Source organism: Nerophis lumbriciformis, linkage group LG13 (genome assembly GCF_033978685.3).
Source record: "Nerophis lumbriciformis linkage group LG13, RoL_Nlum_v2.1, whole genome shotgun sequence".
In the NCBI taxonomy this organism is placed as follows: domain Eukaryota; kingdom Metazoa; phylum Chordata; class Actinopteri; order Syngnathiformes; family Syngnathidae; genus Nerophis; species Nerophis lumbriciformis.
In genome coordinates this window covers 8,120,175-8,137,884 of record NC_084560.2, presented here as the reverse complement: position 1 = coordinate 8,137,884, position 17,710 = coordinate 8,120,175, and the positions used below count along the sequence as shown (strand labels likewise).

Here is a 17,710-nt window from a genome sequence, read left to right as displayed (position 1 = left end):
CCAATAAACCGTAAATGCCAATGTGTTGGAAACCCAGGCTAGTGTTGTCTTTAGAATATTCCATGTGACCGTTTAATAATCGATATATTTCAGATTTTTGATTAATGAAATGGTTTGAGGGATTTCTCAGGACAACAATCCTCACAATACTAAAATATAAGACTTTTTAAAATTCAGTAGCTCAATAAACCATAGATGCTAATGTGTTGGAAACCCAGGCTAGTGTTGTCTTTAGAATAATCCATGTGACCGTTTAATAATCGATATCTTTCAGATTTTTGATTCATGAAATGGTTTGAAGGATTTCTTAAGACAACAATCCTCACAATACTAAAATATTCAACTTTTTAAAATTCATTAAACTCATCAAGTTAGCATGTAAGAGCCCAATAAACCGTAAATGCCAATGTGTTGGAAACCCAGGCTAGTGTTGTCTTTAGAATATTCCATGTGACCGTTTAATAATCGATATATTTCAGATTTTTGATTAATGAAATGGTTTGAGGGATTTCTCAGGACAACAATCCTCACAATACTAAAATATAAGACTTTTTAAAATTCAGTAGCTCAATAAACCATAGATGCTAATGTGTTGGAAACCCAGGCTAGTGTTGTCTTTAGAATAATCCATGTGACCGTTTAATAATCGATATCTTTCAGATTTTTGATTCATGAAATGGTTTGAGGGATTTCTTAAGACAACAATCCTCACAATACTAAAATATTCAACTTTTTAAAATTCATTAAACTCATCAAGTTAGCATGTAAGAGCCCAATAAACCGTAAATGCTAATGTGTTGGAAACCCAGGCTAGTGTTGTCTTTAGAATAATCCATGTGACCCTTTAATAATCAATATATTTCAGATTTTTGATTAATGAAATGGTTTGAGGGATTTCTCAGGACAACAATCCTCACAATACTAAAATATAAGACTTTTTAAAATTCAGTAGCTCAATAAACCATAGATGCTAATGTTTTGGAAACCCAGGCTAGTGTTGTCTTTAGAATAATCCATGTGACCGTTTAATAATCGATATCTTTCAGATTTTTGATTCATGAAATGGTTTGAGGGATTTCTTAAGACAACAATCCTCACAATACTAAAATATTCAACTTTTTTAAATTCATTAAACTCATCAAGTTAGCATGTAAGAGCCCAATAAACCGTAAATGCTAATGTGTTGGAAACCCAGGCTAGTGTTGTCTTTAGAATAATCCATGTGACCGTTTAATAATAGATATCTTTCAAATTTTTGATTCATGAAATGGTTTGAAGGATTTCTTAGGACAACAATCCTCGCAATACTAAAATATAAAACTTTAAAAAATTCAGTAGCTCAATAAACCATAGATGCTAATGTGTTGGAAACCCAGGCTAGTGTTGTCTTTAGAATAATCCATGTGAACGTTTAATAATCAATATCTTTCAGATTTTTGATTTATGAAATTGTTCAAAGGATTTCTTAGAACAACAATCCTCACAATACTAAAATATGGGACTTTTTAAAATTCAGTAGCTCAATAAACCATAGATGCTATTTTGTTGGAAACCTAGGCTAGTGTTGTCTTTAGAATAATCGATGTGACCGTTTAATAATCGATATCTTTCAGATTTTTGATTCATGAAATGGTTTGAAGGATTTCTTAGGACAACAATCATCACAACACTAAAATATTCAACTTTTTAAAAATTCAGTAGCTCAAAAAACCATAGATGCTATTTTGTTGGAAACCTAGGCTAGTGTTGTCTTTAGAATAATCCATGTGACCGTTTAATAATCGATATCTTTCAGATTTTTGATTAATGAAATGGTTTGAAGGATTTCTTAGGACAACAATACTAAAATATTCAACTTTTTAAAGTTCCTTATTTTATCAAGTTAGCATGTAGGGGCTCAATAAACCATAGATGCTAATGTGTTGGAAACCCAGGCTAGTGTTGTATTTAGAATAATCCATGTGACCGTTTAATAATCGATATATTTCAGATTTTTAATTCATAAAATGGTTTGAGGGATTTCTTAGGACAACAATCCTCACAATACTGAAATATAAAACTTTTAAAAATTCAGTAGCTCAATAAACCATAGATGCTATTTTGTTGGAAACCCTTGCTAGTGTTGTCTTTAGAATAATCGATGTGACTGTTTAATAATCGATATCTTTCAGATTTTTGATTCATGAAATGGTTTGAAGGATTTCTTAGGACAACAATCCTCACAATACTAAAATATTCAACTTTTTAAAATTCAGTAGCTCAATAAACCATAGTTGCCAAGTAACTACTTGGTATCAGATCGATACCTAAATGTGTGGTATCATCCAAAACTGATGTAAAGTATTAATGAAGAGAAGAATAAGTGATTATTACATTTGAACAGAAGTGTAGATAGAACATGTTAAAAGAGAAAATAACCAGATGTAAACAGTAAATGAACAAGTGGATTAATAATCAATTTTTACAGTTTGTCCCTCATAATGCTGACAACAATGACGCAATATGTTACTGCATACGTCAGCAGACTAATTAGGAGCCTTTGTTTGTTTACTTACTACTAAAAGACAAGTTGTCTAGTATGTTCACTATTTTATTTAAGGACTAAATTACAATAATAAACATATGTTTAATGTACCTTAAGATTTGTTGTTAAAATATAGCCAATAATGACATTTTATGTGGTCCCCTTTATTTGGAAAAGTATTGACATACATTTTGGTACCGGTACCGGTACCAAAATATTGGTATAGAGACAACCCTAGTCAGGACGAATCACAGGTTGACAAAAGCTTCGAAAAACCCTTCAGACGAGTTGGGGACCATGTTGTTTTCCTGCATCTAGTTTGTTGCTGGGGTTTACAAAAAAAAAGGTGACAGCTGAAAGGAAGACACAGAGTCTCCAGATGATCGGTGCGTCAATTAACCGCAGCTGTGAAGCCTCCAGCTGGCTGTGATTCATGGAGAGCAATTGGCGAGGGTGAGGTCACCAGTCATCTCATTGCCATGTTGGCCTGCAAGTGAGCTGAAGTCATTCTGGTTCTCTCACTACTCACCGCCAAGGTTTGGTGAAGAGGAGAAGCCAGAACCCTTGTCGGCTGTAAGAACACCAACCATGACGCCCGACTAGGACTTGTGCTTTGATGATTTCTGCCACCGACCATCATGGAGTTCTCCGTCACTTACAGAGTCAAAGAGCGAATATTTCAAACCCAAAGTAGGTCTACTTCACATTGCAGCGATCTTCTTGTCAGCACCTCACAATCTGTGTCTCACACGTTCTTCAATCGTCCTCTGGTGTCTGCTAGACCGAGGACCGACATGCTTTAGCTGCAGGACGGTGTGACGAGGAACACAAACACATTCCAGGCTGCAGATCAGGCTTTGCGTTTAGAATCAACAGAGACGAGACGGACAGGAGGGGAGACAAGGTGGCCCAGTTAAGGGGAGGGAAGCAGGTATAAGAGGGAGAAGATGAAAGACCCAGAAAGCTTCAAACACTCTAGCGACTGTGTGTGTTTTCTTTTCATGCCGCTTTGTTTTCCCTGTGCTCTGAGTGCGACGCTGCCACTGAGTCTGCAATTAAAGCTATGAAAAGATGAGTGGAGGTGAGGAAATATGTATGCATACATTATCCACACCTTAAAGATGGATCGTCTACTTGCAGAGCTTTCCTTTTTCCAACGGAACCAAAACATCTGCAGTGAAGACCAATTCCACAGCAAAACTGCAAAAGTACAACAAACTTCCAAATTCAACCAAAATTCAGAGAGAACATTAGGCTCTTCATCTGTGACATGTTGAAGATGGAGTTTTACTTTGTTTAATGTTCATAGTTTTCATATTTTTTAACCTGCAGGACACGATTTTAAAGGCACATTGCAACCTTGAACCAGTGAAGTTAAAGAGTGACTGAGGCACATTGCAACCTAAACCAGTGAAGTTAACAAGGTACTGAGGCATATTTTAACCTAAACCAGTGAAGTTAACGAGTGATTGAGTCACATTGCAACCTAAACCAGTAAAGTTAACGAGTGACACAGTCACATTATAACCTAAACCAGTGAAGTTAGCGAGTGACCGAGGCTAAACCAGTGAAGTTAACAAGGTACCGAGGCACATTGAAACCTAAACCAGTGAAGTTAACGAGTGACTGAGGCACATTGCAACCTAAACCAGTAAAGTTAACGAGTGACTGAGTCACATTGCAACCTAAACCAGTGAAGTTAACAAGTGACTGAGGCACATTGCAACCTAAACCAGTGAAGTGAACGAGTGACTGAGGCACATTGCAACCTAAACCAGTGAAGTTAACAAGTGACTGAGTTACATTGCAACCTAAACCAGTGAAGTTACCGAGTGACTGAGGCCCATTGCAACCTAAACCAGTGAAGTTAACGAGTGACTGAGGCACATTGCAACCTAAACCAGTGAAGTTAACGACTGACTGAGGCACATTTCAACCTAAACCAGTGAAGTTAACGAGTGACCGAGGCTAAACCAGTGAAGTTAACAAGGTACCGAGGCACATTGAAACCTAAACCAGTGAAGTTAACAAATGACTGAGGCACATTGCAACCTAAACCAGTAAAGTTAACGAGTGACTGAGGCACATTGCAACCTAAACCAGTGAAGTTGACGATTGACTGAGGCACATTGCAACCTAAACCAGTGAAGTTAACGAGTGACCGAGGCTAAACCTTTGACGTCAACAAGGTACTGAGGCACATTGCAACCTAAACCAGTGAAGTTAACGAGTGACTGAGGCACATTGCAACCTAAACCAGTGAAGTTAACGAGTGGCTAAGGCACATTACAACCTAAACCAGTGAAGTTAATGAGTGACTGAGGCACATTGCAAACTAAACCAGTGAAGTTAACGAGTGACTGAGGCACATTGCAACCTAAACCAGTGAAGTGAACGAGTGACTGAGGCACATTGCAACCTAAACCAATGAAGTTAACGAGTGACTGAGGCACATTGCAACCTAAACCAGTGAAGTTAACGAGTGACTGAGGCACATTGCAACCTAAACCAGTGAAGTTAACAAGGTACTGAGGCACATTGCAACCTAAACCAGTGAAGTTAAGGAGTGACTGAGGCACATTACAACCTAAACCAGTGAAGTTAACGAGTGACTGAGGCACATTGCAACCTAAACCATTGAAGTAAACGACTGACTGAGGCACATTTCAACCTAAAACAGTGAAGTTAACAAGTGACCGAGGCTAAACCAGTGAAGTTAACAAGGTACCGAGGCACATTGAAACCTAAACCAGTGAAGTTAACAAGTGACTGAGGCACATTGCAACCTAAACCAGTAAAGTTAACGGGTGACTGAGGCACATTGCAACCTAAACCAGTGAAGTTGACGATTGACTGAGGCACATTGCAACCTAAACCAGTGAAGTTAACGAGTGACCGAGGCTAAAGCTTTGACGTCAACAAGGTACTGAGGCACATTGCAACCTAAACCAGTGAAGTTAACGAGTGGCTAAGGCACATTACAACCTAAACCAGTGAAGTTAACGAGTGACTGAGGCACATTGCAACCTAAACCAGTGAAGTTAACGAGTGACCGAGGCTAAACCAGTGAAGTTAACAAGGTACTGAGGCACATTGCAACCTAAACCATTGAAGTTAACAACTGACTGAGGCACGTTTCAACCTAAACCAGTGAAGTTAACGAGTGACCGAGGCTAAAACTTTGAAGTTAACAAGGTACTGAGGCACATTGCAACCTAAACCAGTGAAGTAAACGAGTGACTGAGGCACATTTCAACCTAAACCAGTGAAGTTAACGAGTGACTGAGGCACATTGCAACCTAAACCAGTGAAGTTAACGAGTGACTGAGGCACATTGCAAACTAAACCAGTAAAGTTAACGAGTGACTGAGGCACATTGCAACCTAAACCAGTGAAGTGAACGAGTGACTGAGGCGCATTGCAACCTAAACCAATGAAGTTAACGAGTGACTGAGGCACATTGCAACCTAAACCAGTGAAGTTAACGAGTGACCGAGGCTAAACCAGTGAAGTTAACAAGGTACTGAGGCACATTGCAACCTAAACCAGTGAAGTTAACGAGTGACCGAGGCTAAACCAGTGAAGTTAACAAGGTACTGAGGCACATTGCAACCTAAAGCAGTGAAGTTAACGAGTAACTGAGGAACATTGCAACCTAAACCAGTGAAGTTAACGAGTGACAGAGTCAAATTGCGACCTAAACCAGTGAAGTGAACGAGTGACTGAGGCACATTGCAACCTAAACCAGTGAAGTTAACGAGTGACAGAGGCTAAACCTTTGACGTCAACAAGGTACTGAGGCACATTGCAACCTAAACCAGTGAAGTTAACGAGTAACTGAGGCACATTGCAACCTAAACCAGTGAAGTTAACGAGTGACAGAGTCAAATTGCGACCTAAACCAGTGAAGTGAACGAGTGACTGAGGCACCTTGCAACCTAAACCAGTGAAGTTAACGAGTGACCGATGCTAAACCTTTGACGTCAACAAGGTACTGAGGCACATTGCAACCTAAACCAGTGAAGTTAACGAGTGACCGAGGCACATTGCAACCTAAACCAGTCAAGTTAACGAGTGGCTAAGGCACATTACAACCTTAACCAGTGAAGTTAACGAGTGACTGAGGCACATTGCAACCTAAACCAGTGAAGTTAACGAGTGACCGAGGCTAAACCAGTGAAGTTAACAAGGTACTGAGGCACATTGCAACCTAAACCATTGAAGTTAACGACTGACTGAGGCACATTTCAACCTAAACCAGTGAAGTTAACGAGTGACCGAGGCTAAATCTTTGAAGTTAACAAGGTACTGAGGCACATTGCAACCTAAACCAGTGAAGTAAACGAGTGACTGAGGCACATTGCAACCTAAACCAGTGAAGTTAACGAGTGACTGAGGCACATTGCAACCTAAACCAGTGAAGTTAACGAGTGACTGAGGCACATTGCAACCTAAACCAGTGAAGTTAACGAGTGACTGAGGCACATTGCAACCTAAACCAGTGAAGTTAACGAGTGACCGAGGCTAAACCAGTGAAGTTAACAAGGTACTGAGGCACATTGCAACCTAAACCATTGAAGTTAACGACTGACTGAGGCACATTTCAACCTAAACCAGTGAAGTTAACGAGTGACCGAGGCTAAAACTTTGAAGTTAACAAGGTACTGAGGCACATTGCAACCTAAACCAGTGAAGTAAACGAGTGACTGAGGCACATTTCAACCTAAACCAGTGAAGTTAACGAGTGACTGAGGCACATTGCATCCTAAACCAGTGAAGTTAACGAGTGACTGAGGCACATTGCAAACTAAACCAGTAAAGTTAACGAGTGACTGAGGCACATTGCAACCTAAACCAGTGAAGTGAACGAGTGACTGAGGCGCATTGCAACCTAAACCAATGAAGTTAACGAGTGACTGAGGCACATTGCCACCTAAACCAGTGAAGTTAACGAGTGACCGAGGCTAAACCAGTGAAGTTAACAAGGTACTGAGGCACATTGCAACCTAAACCAGTGAAGTTAACGAGTGACCGAGGCTAAACCAGTGAAGTTAACAAGGTACTGAGGCACATTGCAACCTAAAGCAGTGAAGTTAACGAGTAACTGAGGCACATTGCAACCTAAACCAGTGAAGTTAACGAGTGACAGAGTCAAATTGCGACCTAAACCAGTGAAGTGAACGAGTGACTGAGGCACATTGCAACCTAAACCAGTGAAGTTAACGAGTGACAGAGGCTAAACCTTTGACGTCAACAAGGTACTGAGGCACATTGCAACCTAAACCAGTGAAGTTAACGAGTAACTGAGGCACATTGCAACCTAAACCAGTGAAGTTAACGAGTGACAGAGTCAAATTGCGACCTAAACCAGTGAAGTGAACGAGTGACTGAGGCACATTGCAACCTAAACCAGTGAAGTTAACGAGTGACCGAGGCTAAACCTTTGACGTCAACAAGGTACTGAGGCACATTGCAACCTAAACCAGTGAAGTTAACGAGTGACCGAGGCACATTGCAACCTAAACCAGTCAAGTTAACGAGTGGCTAAGGCACATTACAACCTTAACCAGTGAAGTTAACGAGTGACTGAGGCACATTGCAACCTAAACCAGTGAAGTTAACGAGTGACCGAGGCTAAACCAGTGAAGTTAACAAGGTACTGAGGCACATTGCAACCTAAACCATTGAAGTTAACGACTGACTGAGGCACATTTCAACCTAAACCAGTGAAGTTAACGAGTGACCGAGGCTAAATCTTTGAAGTTAACAAGGTACTGAGGCACATTGCAACCTAAACCAGTGAAGTAAACGAGTGACTGAGGCACATTGCAACCTAAACCAGTGAAGTTAACGAGTGATTGAGGCACATTGCAACCTAAACCAGTGAAGTGAAGGAGTGACTGAGGCACATTGCAACCTAAACCAATGAAGTTAACGAGTGACTGAGGCACATTGCAACCTAAACCAGTGAAGTTAACGAGTGACTGAGGCACATTGCAACCTAAACCAGTGAAGTTAACGAGTGACTGAGGCTAAACCAGTGAAGTTAACAAGGTACTGAGGCACATTGCAACCTAAACCAGTGAAGTTAACAAGTGACTGAGGGTGAAGTCAACAAGGTACTGAGGCACATTGCAACCTAAACCAGTGAAGTTAACGAGTAACTGTGGCACATTGCAACCTAAACCAGTGAAGTTAACGAGTGACAGAGTCAAATTGCGACCTAAACCAGTGAAGTGAACGAGTGACTGAGGCACATTGCAACCTAAACCAGTGAAGTTAACGAGTGACTGAGGCACATTGCAACCTAAACCAGTGAAGTTGACGAGTGACCGAGGCTAAACCAGTGAAGTTAACAAGGTACTGAGGCACATTGCAACCTAAACCAGTGAAGTTAACGAGTGACTGAGCACATTTCAACCTAAACCAGTGAAGTAAACGAGTGACTGAGGCACATTTCAACCTAAACCAGTGAAGTTAACAAGTGACTGAGGCACATTGCAACCTAAACCAGTGAAGTTAACGAGTGACTGAGGCACATTGCAACCTAAACCAGTGAAGTTAACGAGTGACTGAGGCACATTGCAACCTAAACCAGTGAAGTTAACGAGTGACAGAGTCACATTGCAACCTAAACCAGTGTAGTTAACGAGTGACCGAGGCTAAACCAGTGAAGTTAACAAGGTACTGATGCACATTTCAACCTAAACCATTGAAGTTAACGACTGACTGAGGCACATTGCAACCTAAACCAGTGAAGTTAACGAGTGACTGAGGCACATTGCAACCTAAACCAGTGAAGTTAACGAGTGACTGAGGCACATTGCAACCTAAACCAGTGAAGTTAACAAGTGACTGAGGCACATTGCAACCTAAACCAGTGAAGTTAACGAGTGACCGAGGCTAAACCAGTGAAGTTAACAAGGTACTGAGGCACATTGCAACCTAAACTAGTGAAGTTAACAAGTGACTGAGGGTGAAGTGAACAATGTACTGAGGCACATTGCAACCTAAACCAGTGAAGTTAACGAGTGACTGAGGCCCATTGCAACCTAAACCAGTGAAGTTAACGAGTGACTGAGACACATTGCAACCTAAACCAGTGAAGTGAACGAGTGACTGAGGCACATTGCAACCTAAACCAGTGAAGTTAACGAGTGACCGTGGCTAAACCTTTGAAGTCAACAAGGTACTGAGGCACATTGCAACCTAAACCAGTGAAATAACGAGTGACTGAGGCCCATTGCAACCTAAACCAGTGAAGTTAACGAGTGACTGAGGCACATTGCAACCTAAACCAGTGAAGTGAACGAGTGACTGAGGCACATTGCAACCTAAACCAGTGAAGTTAATGAGTGACTGAGGCACATTGCAACCTAAACCAGTGAAGTTAACGAGTGACTGAGGCACATTGCAACCTAAACCAGTGAAGTTGACGATTGACTGAGGCACATTGCAACCTAAACCAGTGAAGTTAACGAGTGACCGTGGCTAAACCTTTGAAGTCAACAAGGTACTGAGGCACATTGCAACCTAAACCAGTGAATAAACGAGTGACTGAGGCCCATTGCAACCTAAACCAGTGAAGTTAACGAGTGACTGAGGCACATTGCAACCTAAACCAGTGAAGTGAACGAGTGACTGAGGCACATTGCAACCCAAACCAGTGAAGTTAATGAGTGACTGAGGCACATTGCAACCTAAACCAGTGAAGTTAACGAGTGACTGAGGCACATTGCAACCTAAACCAGTGAAGTTGACGATTGACTGAGGCACATTGCAACGTAAACCAGTGAAGTTAACGAGTGACCGTGGCTAAACCTTTGAAGTCAACAAGGTACTGAGGCACATTGCAACCTAAACCAGTGAAATAACGAGTGACTGAGGCACATTGCAACCTAAACCAGTGAAATTACGAGTGACTGAGGCACATTGCAACCTAAACCAGTGAAGTTAACGAGTGACTGAGGCACATATTAACCTAAACAAGTGAAGTGAACGAGTGACCGAGTCACATTGTTCTGATAAACAACACAATCATGACAGTCCTACAAAGAAGCTCCAGTTCTGCTGCTTTAACTCATGGTGTCGGCTCTTATGTCATCGCATTAAACCCACTGGAGATTTATCTTTCGCTTGTGAAAGCGTGCAGAAGACTGATTGACGTTAAGTCTCGCACATGCCGCACAGATGTGAGGGCACAAAGAAGAAGGAAAGTTGCAAGTATGTCTGGGAATGATCTCGACTGTGTGTCAGGGACGGAGAAACACATCGGATCAGAACGTAAAGTCACAATGACCTTCAGTCTTCTGTCAGGGTACCAAAGACGACGGCTTTGATCCAAGGCGTGCGCTCGTTCAACAACCCATTTGATGGGTTGACTCATGAAAATAAGATCATTTTCCTGAGTAATGGAGAACGAGACTTGAGGAACGCTGGAAGTTGTTGTGGTGCTCGGCATGTTGGGAAAGCAGAGCAAAATACTACACGGTCTAGCTCCAGCCTATCTTGTTGATTGTATCGTACCATATGTCCCGGCAAGAAATCTGCGTTCAAAGAACTCCGGCTTATTAGTGATTCCCAGAGCCCAAAAAAGTCTGCGGGCTATAGAGCGTTTTGTATTCGGATTCCAGTACTATGAAATGCCCTCCCGGTAACAGTTAGAGATGCTACCTCAGTAGAAGCATTTAAGTCCCATCTTAAAACTCATTTGATTACACTAGCCTTTAAATAGACCCACTTTTTAGACCAGTTGATCTGCCGTTTCTTTTCTTTTCTGCTCTGCTCCCCTCTACCTTGTGGAAGGTGGGGCACAGGTCCGGCTGTCCAGAGTCGGGATCCGGAGTGGACTGCTCGCTTGTGCATCGGTTCGGGACATCTCTGCTCTGCTGGCCCGTCTCCGCTCAGGATGTTCTCCTGCTGGCCCCACTATGGACTGGACTCTCACTATTATGTTAGATCCACTATGGACTGGACTCTCACTATTATGTTAGATCCACTATGGACTGGACTCTCACACTATTATGTTAGATCCACTATGGACTGGACTCTCACTATTATGTTAGATCCACTATGGACTGGACTCTCACTATTATGTTAGATCCACTATGAACTGAACTCTCACTATTATGTTAGATCCACTATGGACTGGACTCTCACTATTATGTTAGATCCACTATGGACTGGACTCTCACACTATTATGTTAGATCCACTATGGACTGGACTCTCACTATTATGTTAGATCCACTATGGACTGGACTCTCACTATTATGTTAGATCCACTATGGATTGGAATTTCACAATACTATGCTAGACCCACTCGACCACCCATTGCATCCGGTCTTCCCTGATTGATTGATTGAAAGCCAAGGTTTTTTAGAATACTAGATCACTGAAGGTCCATGACAACTTCACCGCATGAAAGTAACTCCAATGTAGTCAAATTGATTAGATATTTTCGTTGTTCTGGTCTGGACATAAGAAAACTTAGTCCTTCAGCCTTAGGACGGTGCAATGGAATTATGGTAACTCATCAGCTACCAGCAGCTACAGTCTTACAACAACCAAAAACTACAAGGAAAAACTTTACCAAGACAACAGGCGGTCACAACTTCTCTTGTCCAGATGTCGATAATTGAATTGTCAACAGAATCTAGAAGAAACCTTTTGGACTGTCACACTTTTACTCCATTGTTCTCTTTTTTAAAGTATATTCCTTTACTTGAGTAACTTGAGGATTAAAAACTGATAGCAAATCTGTTTCTGTTCTTTTTTAAAGAACAATTTGAACAAATGCAATGACATCATTGAATAAGTTTAACCAGTGAACGGATTTAACAAACGCTGGGAAGAAAACAGTGAATCGTTCACAGATCCAACCTTGTTGCGTCTTCTAGAAACCAGGAGTTTGAGTTAGAACCAAACTAGCATCGTGTTCAGTAGAGAGAGATAAACCTCAACCAAGAACAATCCGAAACATTTGTGCCTCACTCAGGCTGTAGGTGAGGTTCCATCTTGGATCTGATTGGATCTATGTGACCCCCCGGTCAACCTGTAAGCATGAAAAGTGAAATCTAATTCTTGTGCTCGCAGTTCAGGTTTAAAATATATTGGGTTCTTGCTGATTTGCCTTTGCCAAGATTTAAAATGGTATTTTTAGAAACTTTTCTAGTTTTAGGAGCTACTTGTTTTTAGTCATTTTGCAGTCATTATTTCAGCATGAAAAATTATACTTTGTCTTTGTCTTGTCTGTGATCATGTTTTGTTTAGTTATGTTTTGCTTGGTTTTTGGACACTTTTTAGTTCTTATCTTCACTCCCTTGCTTTGTCACCATAGTAACCATTAGTTTCACCTGGTTCACATCCTCATGTCACGCACCTGTCTCACGTTTTCACATTTTGAGTCACACACCTGTTTTCACTAATCATGTCACCAGTATTTAAGCTTGTTGTTGCCAGGCAGTCGGCCTGGTGACATTATCATATCTATCTATCCTTTCTAACTCTGTTTACCTCTGTCATTATCATGCCCTGCTTATTCCATAGTGTTTGCTTCATGCCATGCCACGTACGTTTTTGTTTTGCACTTGTCACAGTAAGTGTTTATTAGTTTCACGTCCATAGTTTTGCCTTTGTCCTAGTTTTTGTTTTCTTAGCCAAGTTTATCTCCGCCTGTGAGCGCCCCTTTTGTTTGTACCCCTTTTTGTAGTTTGTTAGTGACAAAATAAAAATGTACTCACATTCACGCCTTGCCCGCGCCAACTTTCCTTTGCATTCCGGGAAAACACAACCCAAGGACCACGTTTTGACAGTATTTTTAGTTTAAAAATCTTAAAATTGAGATAATAATTATTCAAATAAGAACGTTTGGTTTCTCTGACCTAGAACATCTTGCTTAAAGATTCTGCAACACAAGTAAATAATGCTTGTTACCCGGATACTTATTTATTTCTTTAAAGTCCTGTTAATTTCTAGATGTGTACAAAAATCTTAATTTAGCTTATCTAGTAAAATTAACTAGCTGCAGGGACGGATCATTTCATAGTTTTTAGTATTTTCCTTAAAATCTAGTCTTTTTAGCTTATACTTTGTCAGCTCTTGTTTACATAGATGTGTCACAGTGGTGCTGGGTTGTGGGTGTTGGCGGGATCCCAGGATGCAGGGAAGGCAAGCAAAACCAGTGAAGTTGTCACGTTGTGTAAATGGTAAATAAAAACAGAATACAATGATTTGCTAATCATTTTCAACCTATTTTCAATTGAATAGACTGCAAAGACAAAATACTTAACGTTCAAACTGGAAAATGTTGTCATTTTTTGCAAATATTAGCTCATTTGGAATTTGATGCCTGCAACATGTTTCAAAAAAGCTGGAACAAGTGGCAAAAAAGACTGAGAAAGTTGAGGAATGCTCATCAAACACTTACTTGGAACATCCCACAGGTGAACAGGCTAATTGGGAACAGGTGGGTGCCATGATTGGGTATAAAAGCAGCTTCCATGAAATGCTCAGTCATTTACAAACAAGGATGGGTCGTGGGTCACCACTTTGTCAACAAATGCCTGAGCAAGTTGTTGAACAGTTTAAGAAAAACATTTCTCAACCAGCTATTGCAAGGAATTTAGGGATTTCACCATCTACGGTCCGTAATATCATCAAAGGGTTCAGAAAATCTGGAGAAATCACTGCACATAAGCGGCTAAGCCCGTGACCTTGGATCCCTCAGGCGGTACTGCATCAAAAAGCGACATCAGTGTGTAAAGGATATCACCACATGGGCTCAGGAACACTTCGGAAAACCACTGTCAGTAACGACAGTTGGTCACTACATCCGTAAATGCAAGTTAAAACTCTCCTATGCAAGGCGAAAACCATTTATCAACAACACCCAGAAACGCTACGCTGGGGCGGAGCTCATCTAAGATGGACTGATGCAAAGTAAGGAAGAAAATTGTTCTATGGTCTGAGGAGTCCACATTTTAAAGTGTGTTTGGAAACTGTGGACGTCGTGTCTTTCGGACCAAAAAGGAAAAGACCCATCCGGACTGTTCTAGGGTCAAAGTGTAAAAGCCAGCATGTGTGATGGTATGGGGGTGTATTAGTGCCCAAGACATGGGTAACTTACACATCTGTGAAGGTACCATCAATGCTGAAAGGTACATACATGTTTTGGAGCAACATATGTTGCCATCCAAGCAACGTTATCATGGACGCCCCTGCTTATTTCAGCAAGACAGTGGTAAAAATGCCCCTGTGACAACTTTTTTGCAATGTGTTGCTGCCATTAAATTCTATGGTAATGATTATTTGCAACAGAAAACAAAGTCCTTCTAGATTACACACAGAACACATACCATGTTACATTTAACGATTTTCCTCAGCAAGGCAGCATTTTAGACTGTCGCCACTGTTGGTGGTGTAGCCTGCCAGGACTACCTGCTAATGACACACCTAAAACAGAGGAGTTATTTAGCCCAGATTAGAAGATGAATCCCCTCAGGCGCTGACTTTCATCCCGGGCCTGCCTGGACACAGCCAGATAAGGTTTGGGGGAGACAGAGGGAGGCTTGAAAGAGTTCGCCGAGCTTGTCAGAAAGCACACAGAGCGTCTTCAAACACACTCCTCTTACTGTGTCACTTCAACTCCGTAATGATTTGCCTTTAGGCTTTGCGTACACATTTTGGCAGTTCTTCATTTCCTGCTATCCAGGCTTTTATCTCATCAGCAGCGACGCACACAAGGACTGCCCTCAAACACTTGTACAGTGCAGGCTAGATGTATTTATATATATGTATATATATATATATATATGTCAGTGACGTGCAGTCAGATTTACAAACATATGAACCCTAAAGAGTATCTTATTCACCATTTGATTGGCAGCAGTTAACGGGTTATGTTTAAAAGCTCATACCAGCATTCTTCCCTGCTTGGCACTCAGCATCAAGGCTTGGAATTGGGGGTTAAATCATCAAAAATTGTTCCCGGGCGCGGCGCCGCTGCTGCCCACTGCTCCCCTCACCTCCCAGGGGGTGATCAAGGGATGGGTCAAATTCAGAGGACACATTTCATTACACCTAGTGTGTGTGTGACAATCATTGGTACTTTAACTTAACTTTAACTTTACACATACAAACTGTAGCACACAAAAAAGCACATTTAATAAAAAAAACGTTATTATGGTCTTACCTTTACTAAGTTATAAATGAAGTCCATTCGCCGCTGTTGTGCTGGATTAATGCACCTCCTGACAGGAGTGTTATATCAACTAAAGCCCTCACTTCAACTTTCCACGTGCAAGATTGAATCTATTTAAAAAAGTGTAACCGAGGGTTTATAAATGTCGCCTATACTGTATGAAACTACAAAATAACAAACACGGAGGCTCCAGTTTACACGAGGACCACTTTATTTACCTTCTTTCAAAAACTTCCGCTCCACTACAACATGTCATCACTTCCGCTCTTGGCGCCTTCAAAATAAGAGCTCAAGGCATATACTGTATAACAGCGCATAACAGGAACTTAACATCACAAAGAGGAAAGCACATAAACATAGGTTACAAAAGTTATTTAATAAGAAGCCAAAAAATGCAAAAACAATAATGTTCGTGTTGGAGGAGTTGTGAATTAGGTACACCTGCAGTCTGCAGGTGTACCTAATGTTGTGGCCCTGCAGTCATTCACAACTCCTCCAACATGAACATTATTGTTTTTGCACTTTTTGGCTTCTTATGAAATAACTTTTTTAAATAGATTCAATCTTGCACGTGGAAAGTTTAAGTGTGGGCTTTAGTTGATATAACACTCCCGCCAGGGGTTGCAATCTACAGCGGGGGTGCAGGAGGCGAGCCTCAGCCAGTGCGTCTTTTGCAACCGTTTTATGATCGCTCAGCACAAGAAATACGTTACACACATACAGTTGTTGACAAAATACACTGTACATTATATACCTCAGCTAACTAAACTATGGAAATGTATAATATAATTCATATAGCAATACGGTCTCACTGCACAGCAGGCCAGCAGTTAGCCGAGTCATTGCGCAATCCATGTTGAGGCACTGAGTGACGTGCCTCAACTGGCTGCTGTTCACCGCACCGTCTCTTCTCAGTATTTGAACGGCAAATGTGAAAATTCAGCGATTTTAAATACAAAATAATCTAAAACTGGTTAAATGGAAAATAATTTTATAGTATAATCACTGGATACATTTAACAATTTAATATATACTTTTTCTTTTTACATTTTTTTTCTTTCCATGATGGCAGGTGAGGCCCTGCCTCACCTGCCTCTAGTGACTGCACATCACTGGTGTTGAGGTTATACAGCTTGGCAGACAGCTAACAACCAATCCAGGACGTTCTAATAAAGTTCCAAAGCAGATGAATCCATTTAGGCTCTTTATTGTTGTTGATCTTGCTTTGTCTTGCACTGGACTTTTTTTTTGTAAAACTGAAATACACACAATGACAATGTATAAACTATATGATTCAATCAACATACTGAAATGCAATACACAATATGTAAACATAAACTCCACAGAAATACACAGCACCACCATCAAACAAACACTGCTGAGTGTTGAAACTATTTCTATGGTAGAAATACACGACCGGCAGCCATTTTAAGTCCTCAAACATCCATTAAAATAGTGCACAAAAATAGTTTTTTCAAGACACATCTTACTATCAAATTTAGCCACTTTCCACCTTTATATTGAGCCACATAAACAAGTTAAACAGTTTACTTACAGACTTATCTTTTCCAAGGCTTGTAAGAGGTAACACAACTTGTCTACTTCTCATTGTCTCATGAACTGAACTAACATCGTAAACCGGAAGTGCCCAAACTGATGACGCGCAGCATTTTCCCATCGCCACAAGGTGTCAGTAATAGTCCACAATCAAACGGGCATAACAAATTTTATTTTAGATATGTAATCCTCCGTGTTAAAAGTTTAGGCGAGAGGAAAAAATAAACGATCGCTAACTGTTGCTGCTTGTTGTCACTTATTCTGCAGCCGAGTAGTCGCAAAAATTATCCGGGATCACTAGCGCCCTCTACCACCATGAGGCGGGATTACTGCGAGCCTCAGCCAGTGCGTCTTCGCAGCCGTTTTATGATTGGTCAGCACAAGAAATACGTTACACACATACAGTTGTTGACAAAATACACTGTACATT

The 17,710-nt window shown here is 40.9% G+C and overlaps 1 protein-coding gene and 1 long non-coding RNA gene across 2 annotated transcripts in view; one reads left to right on the top strand and one right to left on the bottom strand.

Annotated features, from left to right (window-relative positions):
* The window catches only part of edar (ectodysplasin A receptor), a 123,098-nt gene that overhangs the window by 7,578 nt on the left and 97,810 nt on the right, over window positions 1-17,710 (top strand). The window lies entirely within an intron of this gene.
* LOC133613248 (uncharacterized) overlaps window positions 2,823-17,710 on the bottom strand; it is a 114,243-nt gene continuing 99,355 nt past the window's right edge. The window contains exons 2-3 of the long non-coding RNA XR_009816431.1: window positions 3,639-3,724; window positions 2,823-3,585 (exon numbers count right to left, since the gene is read on the bottom strand). This is a non-coding gene — a long non-coding RNA (uncharacterized lncRNA). The remainder of the gene's footprint in view (window positions 3,586-3,638; window positions 3,725-17,710) is intronic.